Genomic DNA, 14,055 nt, shown 5'->3' on the forward strand with positions numbered 1-14,055 from the left:
GTTTACCATTTGCCACCTCAGTTGCATTTAACGGAAGTTTCTTTCATTTTTCAGCTCCGTTCTAAAGAGGCGTTTAAGAACTCCGTTTGGCGAGATATTATGTGCAACTGGCTAAAAAAACTTAGAAGACCAATCTGCACCAGTAGTTATACGTTAAGGGCAAATTTGAGCATTTTTCCAAAAAAAAAGATTGCACACTTGTGGTACCTATAAAACTCACGTGTCTGGATCTAGAACCATGACGCATTATGTATGTGAGTCCATGATATAATTTACAGAATAGTTTAATCCTTCATTTGCATATGGGAAAAGAATTTAAGTCATCTATTTATTGTCAACCCTTTTATAATTAATATATTTATTGAATTAGAAAATTATTAAATATTGAAATTATTAATTTATCAAGTACACAATGAAAATTATAAAATGATATAAGATTAATATATTGAAAGTAAATTACATGCATAAACTTAAAATTAATAAGTTATTATATACAAAAATTGATTACTAAAACACAAGCTAAATATATAATTTTCAATACCTGATAATTGCCATAAAAAAATTTATGCTTTAAAATATCTCATAATCAATGCGCCTTTTTTTAACATATAATATAATTTTTATTTTATTTCTTTCTTTTGTCAGTACCTATATAAAAAGATGCGTATTTAATAAATTGTTAAAAATTGATATTTGGTAATTATTAATATCTCACATTTACTATTAAAAATATGAAAAAATAAACACTAATACTATTTTTATTTAAACTATATATAGGAAGCTATTTTATTTATAAATGAATGTATTTTATGGCTAAGTACCTAAATTTACTTCATACAAAATTACTCTATTTTGAATGGTTTACGGTAAGAAAACAAATCATGGAAATAAAAGATATTAGAAAAATTGGAAAAAATTAAATGAAATTAATTTATAAAATATATTGCGTTACTAATGTAAAATTTATTTAGACTCTATATATTATATTACAGTTTAGTTTAATTACGATAAATATTATTAATTTAATGAGTTAGGATTTTAAATGAGTTTTAATTTCAACAATTTAAAAATTAAAAATTAATTGCAAAAAATTATTCATTTCAATCATAAAATACTGTAAAAAATAATATATAAAAAATTAGTATGGAAAATGATATTTAAGTAATTAGTACATTTCTTCTAAATAGTTGTAGACGGCAGTTTCAGATGCGTATCTAAGTGTCTATAGCAACTACAACATCATAAGACTTTTTAACATAATCGAGAATATGCTAATTAGTCATAGAGACTAGCACGGAGAAAAGGAGTCGCCATCCAATCAATTCTCTAGGACACTTTTAGTAATTGAGTGAAGCTTCGCCACATCCAAAAATGGATCTGAAAGCCAATTTCCTTATTTGTGTATCCTTATTTTTAATTTTATTATTTAACAAGATATTCCCTATAAATAATACATATATAATTTTATAATCAATCACTATAGTATTTGAGGTCCATTTAAATCTATCACATTTTAGTTAAACCTAATTTCCAATTATATTGTTAGCTTAGATTTACTACTTAGTTATGTTTAAGATGCCCGGCTAGCCTAGCCTAATTATAAATTAAGCTTTTGATTACTAAGTGTGGGTGGCAATTTCGAGTGGCACCCAAGTGTTTTTAGCCATTACGATACAAGGCTTTTCAATCTAATCGGAAATGCACTAACTAGTCTCAAAGACTAGTGCGGAGATGGGAGTTGCCACCCAGATGACCAGAACATTTTTACTAATGAGTGACGTTTCTCGATTCCACAAGAAAGCTTATGTCACAAATCTATAGATGGATCCGGAAGCCAACTTTCTTATTTGTGTATATTTATTTTTAATCTTAGTATTTAGCAGGCTATTCTCTACAAATGCAACATAATATTTCTACACATCAAGCACTATAGCATGTGAGGTCCGCCTAAGTCTATCCCTTTTTATTAAAGTCCAACCCAATACTTAAAGGTATTAACCTAATTTACTAGTTATTTATGTACAAGGTCTACCTAGTCTAGCCCAATTACAAGTTATGCGTAATGACCAAGCCTCTTAAACTTAATTAGCTATTTTTTATGATAAGGTCCAATTAGGTGATCGTAGATTTAAATATGGCCCAATTGTTTTAACTAAAGCATGGTAAAGCCCGTTAGGTCTATATAGATTTAGATTAAAACCCAATTACCATTTGAATTAAGCTAATAGACTACAGTTTTCATGCCAGGTCCAATTTTAAGGCCTAAGTCTATATCTATAATTTTAGTTAATTAATCATCTTACACTTTTTTAATTATACAGTAAATAAAAATAAGTAAAAAATAAAATGCAAAAAGTAAATCTAGCTATTATAACCGGCCTACAACTAAAAATGAAGAAATAAAATGCCAAAAATCTAATTACATAATATAATTACATAAAAATCCATAAAAGTTCGAAAATTAGAACTTTAGGGTGTTGAACCAATCGGTTCTAGGGTTTTGGTTGGCTTTTTGGCTACCTCCTCCTCGATTCAATCGCCCTAGAGCCAATCCCATATGTATAGGTGATGTGCGTAAAATACACACATCTAAATGGGATTTTTAAGATCGATTTTATGGATATTTGGATGTGAATTGGTACCAACGCTCATCCTATGCGTATGTTTGTGTGCATTAGGTCCAAAAGAAGTCAAATAATGAAAAAGGAAAGAATTGGAGCATAATTGGACGTCAAAGCTGCCAAAACGAGCTAAGTACGAGCATGAGGAAGCTGAACATGGCCGTGTTGGTCTCAACACTGGCCGTGTTCTCAACACGGTCACAAACACAGGCCGTGTTACCAACACGCCGTGTTGGACATCAAAGAAGAAGTAGATCTTATGGAGCACGACCACAGAGAGTAACACGGCTAGGAACGCCATCACGTGTCCCTAACACGGCCAGGAACACGGCCCTATTGGTGGCGACAGAGGGTTTTAATTAAAAGAACGAAGAGAGAAAAAAGAGGAGGCGGCTAGGGTTAGAACGTCCCAAAACCCTAATATTTCTCTCTCTAAGGGTTTTCTGAGATGAAACCAAGAGAAAAAGGAGACTTGGATCAAGGTTTCAATCGGATTCCCTTTAAAGATTGAAGATTGGCCGAGGTTCGTTGATTGGTTTTCAATCAAGCAAGAGAAACAAGGATCAATTTAAGATTGAGCAAGAGGAATTGGGGCTGTTTACTCTCATCCAAGGGAGTAATCGGGTTTTCTCTACCTTTTTACTCATTGTTGTAATTGAATTCTTATGGATTTTGATAATGAACATGATTAGCTAGATTGATTTAATCCATTGGGATTTCTTTACTATGTTGGCTTGACATTATATTGTTGGATTGCTTGGGTTAATTTTGTATTCTTCTTGTTTTCAATATTAATAAGATAATGCATTATTCATGAGACGTTGTGAATTGTGTGTTTAGATTGCTTTGTGTGATTGAGAAGTCCATTTGGCAATTGGAATTTTGAATAGCAAGAACTGGTTAATAATCACTTAGAGATAAGGATAATTAACTAGCCGGATTAAGAATTAACAAAGCTTAATAGAGGCGGATTAAAGCTTAATGCTAATTTAAGAATCAATCGTTAGGAAGAGATTCCAACTTTAGGTTATTAGGTTTAGGAATTCGGTTATCTCGAGAGAGAAACCGAATTCGGTTAAGAATTCGTCCACGGGTAGTTGTTTATCACCGTAGTTAGTTGTTCTGCGAGTCTCAAGAGACGATGATGCAGTTGAATCGAAGACCGGTTGAGGATCTAGTGCTACTTGGGATATGAAAGGCTTTTGTTGTTCTTTTTAAAACTTTCTAATTCTCTTAGTTCTTTCTTAGTGTCTCCTCAGTGTATTCTTCTTCTTTTTTATAAAAAAGGTATATTGACTGCTAAATATTTCTAAGAGTCAGTATGTAGCTATCTCTTTTAACCTCCTCTCAGACCTAAGAGTTAAGCATATATTTATAGAGCTAGGTTTGGGAAACCCTAGGAATAGATCAATATGTTTTGATTTTTTAGAGATTATCTCTGATAAAATCAAATAAAATTATGCATTTCCATTTTGGATGTTAAAATGCTAAAACATGACGTCAAATCAAGAAAACCACGAATCAGTACTATGTAGAGCCGGTCGGCTCTATATAGAGCCAATTCGGTTCTATGATGATTGGATCTAAATAGCAAAAGTTTGAAAAAGGTTTGTAATTTAGTCTCTGAACTTGCAAAAATCATCTTTTTGACCCTCAAATTTCACTTTTCTTAACAATTAAATCCAAATTAATTTTAGAAAGGTAATTTTTATTAGATCAAACCCAATTCTAACCTCGGATTCACCTGTCCTCTGACTCTTGAGACCCGAGAAAGGCAGTAACTTTAATCGTAGGATTTTCCATAATTCCCTCGATATTTAGATCCGGAAAATGGGTGCTGACAGCTGCCCCCAGTTTGTTAAAATTTATAAGCATGTAATGTAATTAAATAAATTAAGATAAATCATAAACATCAATGATACAGTAAAAAGAATATCTTGATGAGCTGTAGAAGCCATGCCTCATAAGCTAGAAAAAGATTTTTAGTTTGATGTAAGAACCACACTTGAGTTTTGAGGTCTTCGCCTACTTGAATTCGGGAACCACGCCTAGTGATATGGGAACTACGCCCACTGATATAGGAACCACACCTGTTGATATAGGAACCATGCCCATTAAAATGATAACCATGCCCGTTGAAATGGTAACCATGCTTGCTTGATATAGAAACCATGCCCGTTGATATCATGATTGCAGAGACTTCCCTCTGGCTATTTCACCACTTCAGCTCAATTTGGTAATTTTCCACTTTTAAGTGCTTTCAATTAGGAATTTTTGGCCTCGGGGTGTGATATGATTCGTTTGATATTTTTCAGGGGGATATGTTGACACTTAGTCTGTCCATGGGCTAAAATGTAATTTTGATAGGTTAGGAGCCAATTTTGTAATTTTTTGAAAATTTCCACCTCGGGATACAATCTGGCCTTCCATACGTTTTTTAGGGACTTGTAATGGTACTTGGTCCATTCAAGGACTATAATATAATTTTGATAGGCTGAGGGCCTAAATGGCACATTTGCCTTCCCCTTAGACCTATACAAGGCCTTCACATCCATTCACAAATCACTTTATCTTCATTTGTCCTTTTGCTTCCTCTCAAATCCCTTCTTAATTTCTCTTTGATTTTTAACCCGTTTCTTGACCAAATCTCGTGAAACTAGTTTTGAAATGGCAGCCCCATCATCGAGATTCTCAGGATGCTCCCTGATCACACTGAACTGGGAGTTTTTACCACCAATTTCTCACCAAAATGACCTAGGGCTTGTGAAAGGAGATGACATCCCCCTTTTAGCGAAACTGAATATTTACCGAGCATTTTTTACTGTCAGAGAGGTATTTTTCCAGCTTTAGACTTTATTTCCTGTCACTAATATACTAGATACACACATTATTTATTCAAAATACGAATAATTTTATAAAAAAGTATATTGTGAGTATATAAAGGATGTCTTCATAATATATTATGATTATATTTAACTTACATTTAAACATGCTTATATGTAAATATGCCTTTAATAGCCAAAAGGACTAACACTTATATATTTAAATTGAAGCAATAAATATTTTTGCATATATACAAATCATTCATAACAAAGTCAAACAAATAAAATTTACAACTGAAAATATATCAATGAGGAAATAATACCTACTTAGTATCAAAATCAATAATTCTATCACTAAACCTATTAATAATACCATAAAACTAGTTCATCATGTACAATACGTCAACAAAAAATTCACATAAAAATTACATAAAATTTCTTCCCCAAATTCGTTTTTATCTATCCATCTTCTTAAGTTTGCCACATGATTCAGACTTACTATCAGAATCTTCATCTTCCTTGGATTTTGCATAAGAGATTACATGATCGCAAGCCTCTTTCAATGTTCATAAGTTTGTTGATTAAAAACCATAGTTATACTTGATTTTTTCTCATAAAAAGAACCGTAATACTTAAAACTAGTAATACTAAAAAAGAAAAGCTACAAGTTCTATATTTTGTAAATCTAATAAAAAATTAGAACAATATTTACATTTTATTTCTTCAACACTATATAATATATGTTAATTATATTATGAATATATAATGAGTGTCTACTGTCATTTTTTGAATTCATTAAAACCTATATATTTATTGAGTAAGTACTATAGATTCTAATGAATAATTTTAATCACTTATAATAGCTATTAACTAATTATAAAAAATATTTAGTTACACAAGTTTTAATTCATGAAACAAAGTCATAAATTGAATTTAAAAGTTATAGCCATTAAATGTTTTTTGCATCAAAGTCTATGTATCTCATATTTTCTTTTCAATATCTATTATATATATACATATAAAAAATTATTTTAAAAATTTGAATTGAGAAAAAAAACAATGAAAATCATAGTATCATATACCTGAAATAAACTCGTTGTATACTTAATATATACTTTTCACTGTATACTTAAAAAATTATTTTATATTTCTAGAAAAATAATTCTTTTCTATATAATGTAAAAATAATTTATTCCTTTTATTTATCTATATCATATAATAGTCGATATACAAAAATTTTATAATATATCAAGCACATATAATATAAACACAAATTTACTAAATTTTAAAAATATATACTTATGCTATACTTATATATACTCGATATATAATATTTTTTGGATTTTCTGCAAAATAGATCTAAGTACTTAGTAATCTATAGATCTGAGTTTTGAAATTCAATATTCATCTTTTATAACTTTAAAATATTTAATAAATCATATAATGTGATAGTTTTTAAAGCATTTTAATATATTAAAATTTAAAATAACACAAGATCAACTAAATAAAAGTTTGAAATTAGACTTAAAATTAAAGAACTAATGAATTTATCTTCAAAAAGTTTATGATCTTTAGTTTTTTTTATTGGAAAAAGGCCCAAATTAGCCCTTAAAGTTTAAACTCAGGTACAGATTGGCCTTCTATGTAATTGTTTAGCTAGTTACATGCAATATCTCGCCAAATGAGCTTCTTAAGCCCTTGTTTAGAACGGAGTTGAAAAATGGAAGAAACTTCTGTTAAATGCAACTGAGGTGGCAAATAAAGTGGGACCTACAACCAACGGTAATAATATAATAACTACTCTCCACCACCATTTTCTCTTCTCTTTCATCACTTTCCTTTTCATACAACACATAAATCCTAAATTATCCAATTGATTCCTGGTGCTTTCGATGTTTCATTCGAGCTCTAGCTGATTTGATTTGATGATATGAAGTTGTGCGTGGTTAAGTATTTTTCTTTCATTGATTTTTAGCAGTCTTGGGTGTTTTGGATCTACTATTTTTAGAGTCTATCTTTGAAATGGGTTTCAGATTGAATTCTCTTTGCAACAATTCCTAGGAGCGAAAAGAAATCCAAGAGTCTTCGTTCTTTATAGCTCAACTTCACTGAAATTTACAATACAGTATTGATGAACCAAAGAAAGTCACTAAGAATTGTACGCACCCATTTTCACTAGAAGTGTGTATTGTTTTTTCTATTCACAACTTGCAAGACTATTTCTCAGATTTCAGTATAACCAATTATTGAACTCATGGTGTTTTTATCTTAGCTTATTCTAAAATTTAAGATGACACAAGCTACTAAAGTTCTAGAAGTTCTTTGCTTCTCATGCTTGTGTGCAATGCTAGATTCCTTTCTTAGTCTAATCTTATATCAAGACTGATTTTAGATAATATAATTGCATAATTTGGTTTTTGTTTCGTGTTGAGCATTTATCTAAATGTTGAGCTCTTTTCTGTTGTTAAGAGGGCTTTGACCACTGCTTCATCTTACATAGTAGCTTTCTTGAATATTACCTCCTGCAGCCTCTAAAAATAGCTAAATGGGTTCTCGATCCCCATCTATCAGCTCAGCAATGGCCTTTATGTCTCAAGCCGACCTGAGCAGCCAAAGGAAAGACCTCTAACAATGAGCTCGGTGGCCATGCCATACACTGGTGGTGATATCAAGAAGTTAGGAGAACTGGGTAAAATATTTGATATCCCTGTGGATGGCTCAAAGTCTAGAAAATCCGAACCTATAATTGGTGCTCCTTCAAGGACAAGATCATTTGGAGGTGCCGTTTCACATTCAGGACCAATCATGCCTAATGCAATCGCTCGGGCTGCATACACCACATCATCTACTGCATCTTCTAGAGGTGTCTCTAGTTCAGCTTCATTAAAAAAAATCAAATTCTGGACCCTTAAATAGACATGGAGATCCTATAAAGAAGTCATATGGACCTCAGTCTGGTGCTATAACGCCCTCTAGCTGTCACGACTCCATCTGTGGGCCCATGACCGGCACTAGGGAATGGGTAGGCGTAAGGCCATCGAATCCCATAATAAGCCTGACACTCACTGACTTAAATAAATCTCAATCTCATTTTACTGATTCCAAAATTTGATAACCATTAAATTTTACACAATTAATTCAGTCTGCCAAAAGAATTATGCTAGACCCGAAACTATAAAGTATTACAACTGATACATCTACTATTTCTACTGCGGAGAATCTAAGATTTTATAAATTAACATACCAAATCAAATTACATCACCCGATGAGGAAGGAGTCGGGTTACTAGATAAGAGTCACGGGCAGACTAATAGTCACGGATCTGAAAAATAGTGAAAATGAGACTGTCAGTCTCGAAAGTGAGTTAAAATCATATATCTAAAAATAGTTATAAACATCTCAATAACACATTTATTTAATTTGAAATAAATAATAAGTCATGCAAAAATAAACGTGTCATGTCATGCTTAAATTAAATAAAATAACTTTCACACGCTACGGGACGGAGTACTCCAGTAGAACCCTAATCCCAACACAAACATCTTGATCAATCTCCATACTGACATCTCCACTAATCTCAACTCTAACATCCCGACTAATCTCATTCCAATAGGACTGGCGCCTAGAGAGCAAAGCTTGACCAGGGTCCTTAACTCCAGTCCGGTCACTTAATGTTCACTATCAGCCTTAGCCTTTCGGCTCTCTTATTCCAATAAGACTGGCGCCCAGAGAGCAAAGCTCGACTAGGGACCTTACCTCTAGTCTGGTCACTTAAATTTCCAAATAAGCCGGCGCCCAGATAGCAATGCTCGACTAGGGACCTTTACTCTGGCATCCACACTCTATTAAGCCTAGAGAGCGATGCTCGACCAGGGCAAGTCCTAATCTTTACTTTTCAAATTTACCTATTTACCCTTTTCCATCACTCTCGGACATATACGGGTACACTCACCAACCTAATGTGTTCTACTGTCGTCCCATCCCGTGTCATCATGCAATAATAAAATCAATGATAAAGGAAATGATATATAAATGAATAGTAATCAAAAGCATGATACAAATGAATGATAATTAAATGAATAATTGCAAATCAAAAATTTATGCATGACACGTGCATAATCGAAATATGACTTTAACTCACAGCTTTGGCGACCTCCTAGCTTTGCTCTGGTGCCTCGGTTGGAGCGAGCCGAATAGATAAATTATCTAATCACGGAAAACAATTTATCAATAATGCTGAACAATTTACAATTGACCCTAGGTCTAGATTTCTAGGACTGACTGTCTAAGAATCTTGACTCGGGTAAATTCTATCGAAAATTCGGTAGAACCTCCCCTATAACACGGACGTTTACCTCCCGTAAAATAGGTCCAGGACCTGCCAAAAAAACACTACAAATATCCAACAATTCATACAACGGGAGTCGGGTCCCCAAGACTTCACTATTTTCCTAACTCTACCACATAGCACAAAAATCATGACTACGGCAGGCAGTCCGACAAACTATTAATTTTGACTCACAGATATCATATAATACTCAATACAAATCAATAAGCATAAATTAAATCAAAGAATTCTTAAATCAATGGGTCAGAGAAAATTACCGAGACGTTTGATCGCTCGGTCGACTCGCCTCTAGCCGCCGGAGTCTGATCGACGATCCGAACACACCATCAGACTCGAAACGATGCGCTGATGACGATCCTCGATTCTGATTTTACGATCTGACCCTCGATCATCCGAAGAGATTTGCGGATGATCTCAACCGTCAATTTACAAACGAAGTTCGATTGCTACGAAACCGGTGCCATTGTGAAGCTTGAGCTGATGAGAGTCGGGATATGCCCTTCGATCGTCCATAGCTCGCCAGAGCTCACCGAAAAAGCTCAAAAATGCCGCTGCCACCACTTCACCGGAACTCCCTCCTCCGGCCACTAAAGTCAACGCCGCTACAGCCAAAAGGAAGCTCTCTCCGAAGGGAGCCGATTGCCACCGAGATCAGCCGACAAGGCCACCGGAAATGGCAAAAATAGCGTCCGAAAGCTGTTGCCCCTTTCCTTCCTGGCCGCTAGCTTCCTCGCCAACGCCAAGAACTACTTTAGGCATCGACCATGCCGCCATCGACGGACGCCTTCTTCTTCTTCTTCTTCTTCCCCCCTTCTCTCTCTCTCTCTCGATTTCTTTTCTTCTTTCTTCTTCTCCATATCAACATTAGGCCCCTGAAGTTTTCTTTCTTACCTTTTGGTCCTTCAACTTTTTTAATTACTACAATTTCGCCCTACAAAAATTCCAATTAACCCCCATTTTAGCCTTTCAATTGAGCCCCTAAATACTTAATTTGGACCAAATTAGAATTATTGAAAATACACAATTACATATATACCCCTGCTGACACATTTATTTACAAAAATACCAAACATACAAATTTTCATTAAAACCCCATAATAATAAAAGTATACTTTTAATCCTCACCCCAAAATAAATTTTTAATTAAATCCTAACACAATTAATTTAATTAATTAAATTGCTAAATATTTTTCCAATTAAATTTAACACCATTAACTAATTAAAATATCCTTTTCCCCAATAATTCTTTTATAAAAATATTCTTTACAAACTCTTCCATAATTCTCCAATATATAATTTAATTAAATATATTCATTTGAAAAAAATTTAATAACCAAAATATAATTTATTCCTCAAATAATTTACTTAATTAACTCCTTAAAAATCAAACTAATTGGATATGGAAAATAACTCATTTATTTGTCTAACATTAAAATTTCCATTAATCATTCTAAATTAAGCCAAATAAAAATAAAATAAAATTGATTTAAATAAAATCTCATTTATTAATTATTGTTAATAAAATCATTTTTAAAGAGAATTTCCGAGTATTACATTAGCCGCCAGAACTCTGGTCCCCTTCCACATGTTCTTCCTGCAACTGGCCTCATTACATCTAGACCTATCTCTTTAGGTCCACTAAATTCATCTGGCGCTCCCCAGAAGGTATCTGGTCCTCTAGAATCTATGTGGTCGATGAAAATTCTAGGCTCTACTATTGTTTACAATCAAGCTATGACATTCCTCACCCTCACTACTCGTACATGCTTGACAGAGTTTTCTTTCAAAAACCAAAGCCAATATTGTGGTCACTTATTCTACTTTTTGTCATAGAGTTCATTGTTGGCAATTTTATCCTTGAAGCAGTGCATAATGCTATTCTCCTCATCGTTAATTAGGGTTCCTGTGTTGTATGAAAAGGAAAGTGATGAAAGAGAAGAGGAGATGGTGGTAGAGAGTAGTTATTATATAGTTACTGTTGGTTGTAGATCCCACTTCATTTGCCATCTCTGTTGCATTTAACAGAAGTTTCTTCCATTCTTCAACTCCGTTCTAAATAAGGGCTTAAGTAGCTAATTTAGCGAGATATTGTGTATAATTGGCTAAAAAATTACATAGAAGGTCAATCTGTACCTGAGGTTAAAATTTAGAGGCTAATTTGAGCCTTCTTCCTTTTTTATTTCATGATGTTAATTTATGAATTATTAATGAGATAGTTGTTAGATTTGTTGCAATCTTTTAAGAGTTTGGATCAAGAATTGTCTTAAGTTGAATTTTGTGAATTTTCATTATTAATGATCAACTAAAGGAGGTTGATCATGTTTGCAAGTAGTAATGCAAACAAGAGAGAGAAAATGATAGTTAAGAGCTATTCTAAAAATAAATCAAAGAAGAAAGAACAAATAGTAAAAAAAAGCGATGAAAAGTTCAAAATCAAATACAAAGCTCCAAAACCACGCCCAAAAGTAGAAATGAAAAATAAAGGTTCAGAAAGCGTAAAAAAGAAAAGAAGGATTAGCAAAAAAGGAAAATTTTAAAAGGTATGATATAAAAGTAAACATTATAAAGAAAAACTTTTATCATGTAAATTTCTCTTAAGTTAACTTAGTTTAAACAAGCCCAATTAAGGCCCAACTTAAGAGTAAGTAAACCCTTGTTTGTTAAGAGACTAGGTTGAATCTCATGTATAAAGAAAGAAGCATGATGGGCGGCTAAGTTAATGGAGAATGTCATCAACACTTAATTAATTAGATTAATTAAGTTTCAACCTAGCTTGGAACTAGCATTCACTCCTCATCATCTCCACTCTCCCTCTTGTGAAGGATTGTTCATAGGAGATTTCAATTTTGAAGCTTGTATGGATTACCATTAGAGGCTAGTCATTGAGTAGCTTTGGTACCCATATCAACCTTGCCAGGATCAACAAACAAGGAATCAAAAAGGATCATATCATGGTCGACACACCCATTGTAAGGATCTCTCTTTATTTGCTTGTTTTGTGTATTATGGTTATCTAAATCAATGAGATCCATCTTAGGACTTGAGAAAAAAATTTTATATTGATTCCATTGCCTCTGTGATATTTTTAAATAAATTCCTAATAATGGTATCAGAGCCTCCATTAATTAATTTAATCATAAAGGATTGCATAATTGTTGTTAGATCAAAAGCATGAAAATATAGAATCTCTACGTTGTTTTAGAAATTTCATTCGTTGCCATATCTATAATTCAATTTTTTGAGTGATTCTTATTGCATATGAACCCTAAGGGGTAGAAGTTATGATCTGAAAAGTTTCAAAATTTTTAGATCTCATTTGATTAGGGTTTGGGCGTTCGAAATCTATGCCATGCGCATGAACAGCTTAAAGGAAAAAGTTGTTCCTTTTCATTAAATGATGTTTATTATGCTTTTGGAGAGTATGCAAATGATTTATATATCCTAGATTTAGGAAAACCAATTCTCAATGTCAATTCGAAAAGGGCTAAATTAGATAACCTTAAATCCACCTTTTTATGGCATTGTAGATTAGGTCATATCAATGATATTAGAATCAACAAGTTATATAAATTAGGATTTCTTGATTCTTGTGATTATGAATCATATGCAACTTATGAATCTTGTTTACTTGGTAAGATGACCAAATCGCCTTTTTAAAGGAAAAGGTGACCGTGCCAATGAGTTATTAGGAATAGTACATTCAGATGTATGTGGACCTATGATAACTCATGCTAAAGGTGGATATTCTTATTTCATCACTTTCACTAATGACAATTCGAGATACGGTTATACATATTTAATGAAATACAAGTCTGAATCTTTTGAAACTTTCAAAGAATTAGACAAGGGGTTGAAAAGCAGAACTAGAAAAAGTATTAAAACACTAAGATTTGATTGAGCTGGTGAATACTTAAGCCAGGAGTTTCAAAATTATCTAATAAGCAATGGAATTCTTTCTCAATGGACGCTACCAGCAACACCTCAACATAATAGCATTTCTAAAAGATGAAACTGAACTTTGTTGGGCATCGTTCGATATATGATGTGTGATGCAAGTCTTCCAATATCCTTTTAGGGATATGCACTTGAAACTGCAACATACATCCTTAGCAGTGTTCTATCCAAATGAGTTGATAAAACACCATATGAGATATGGACAGTCATACACCAAAAAACACCCATATCATGATTTAGGGATGTGATACTTATGTGAAGTGCATTTCATCAGATAAGCTAGAAGCGAAATTCGAAAAATGTAAGTTTT

General features: G+C 32.8%; 1 pseudogene; it reads left to right on the top strand.

The window, feature by feature from the left end:
• Positions 1 to 5,288: 5,288 nt before the first annotated feature.
• On the top strand, positions 5,289 to 11,689 carry LOC8278006 (annotated as a pseudogene).
• The last annotated feature ends 2,366 nt before the right edge of the window (positions 11,690 to 14,055 follow it).

This window comes from Ricinus communis, chromosome 7 (genome assembly GCF_019578655.1).
Source record: "Ricinus communis isolate WT05 ecotype wild-type chromosome 7, ASM1957865v1, whole genome shotgun sequence".
NCBI lineage: Eukaryota > Viridiplantae > Streptophyta > Magnoliopsida > Malpighiales > Euphorbiaceae > Ricinus > Ricinus communis.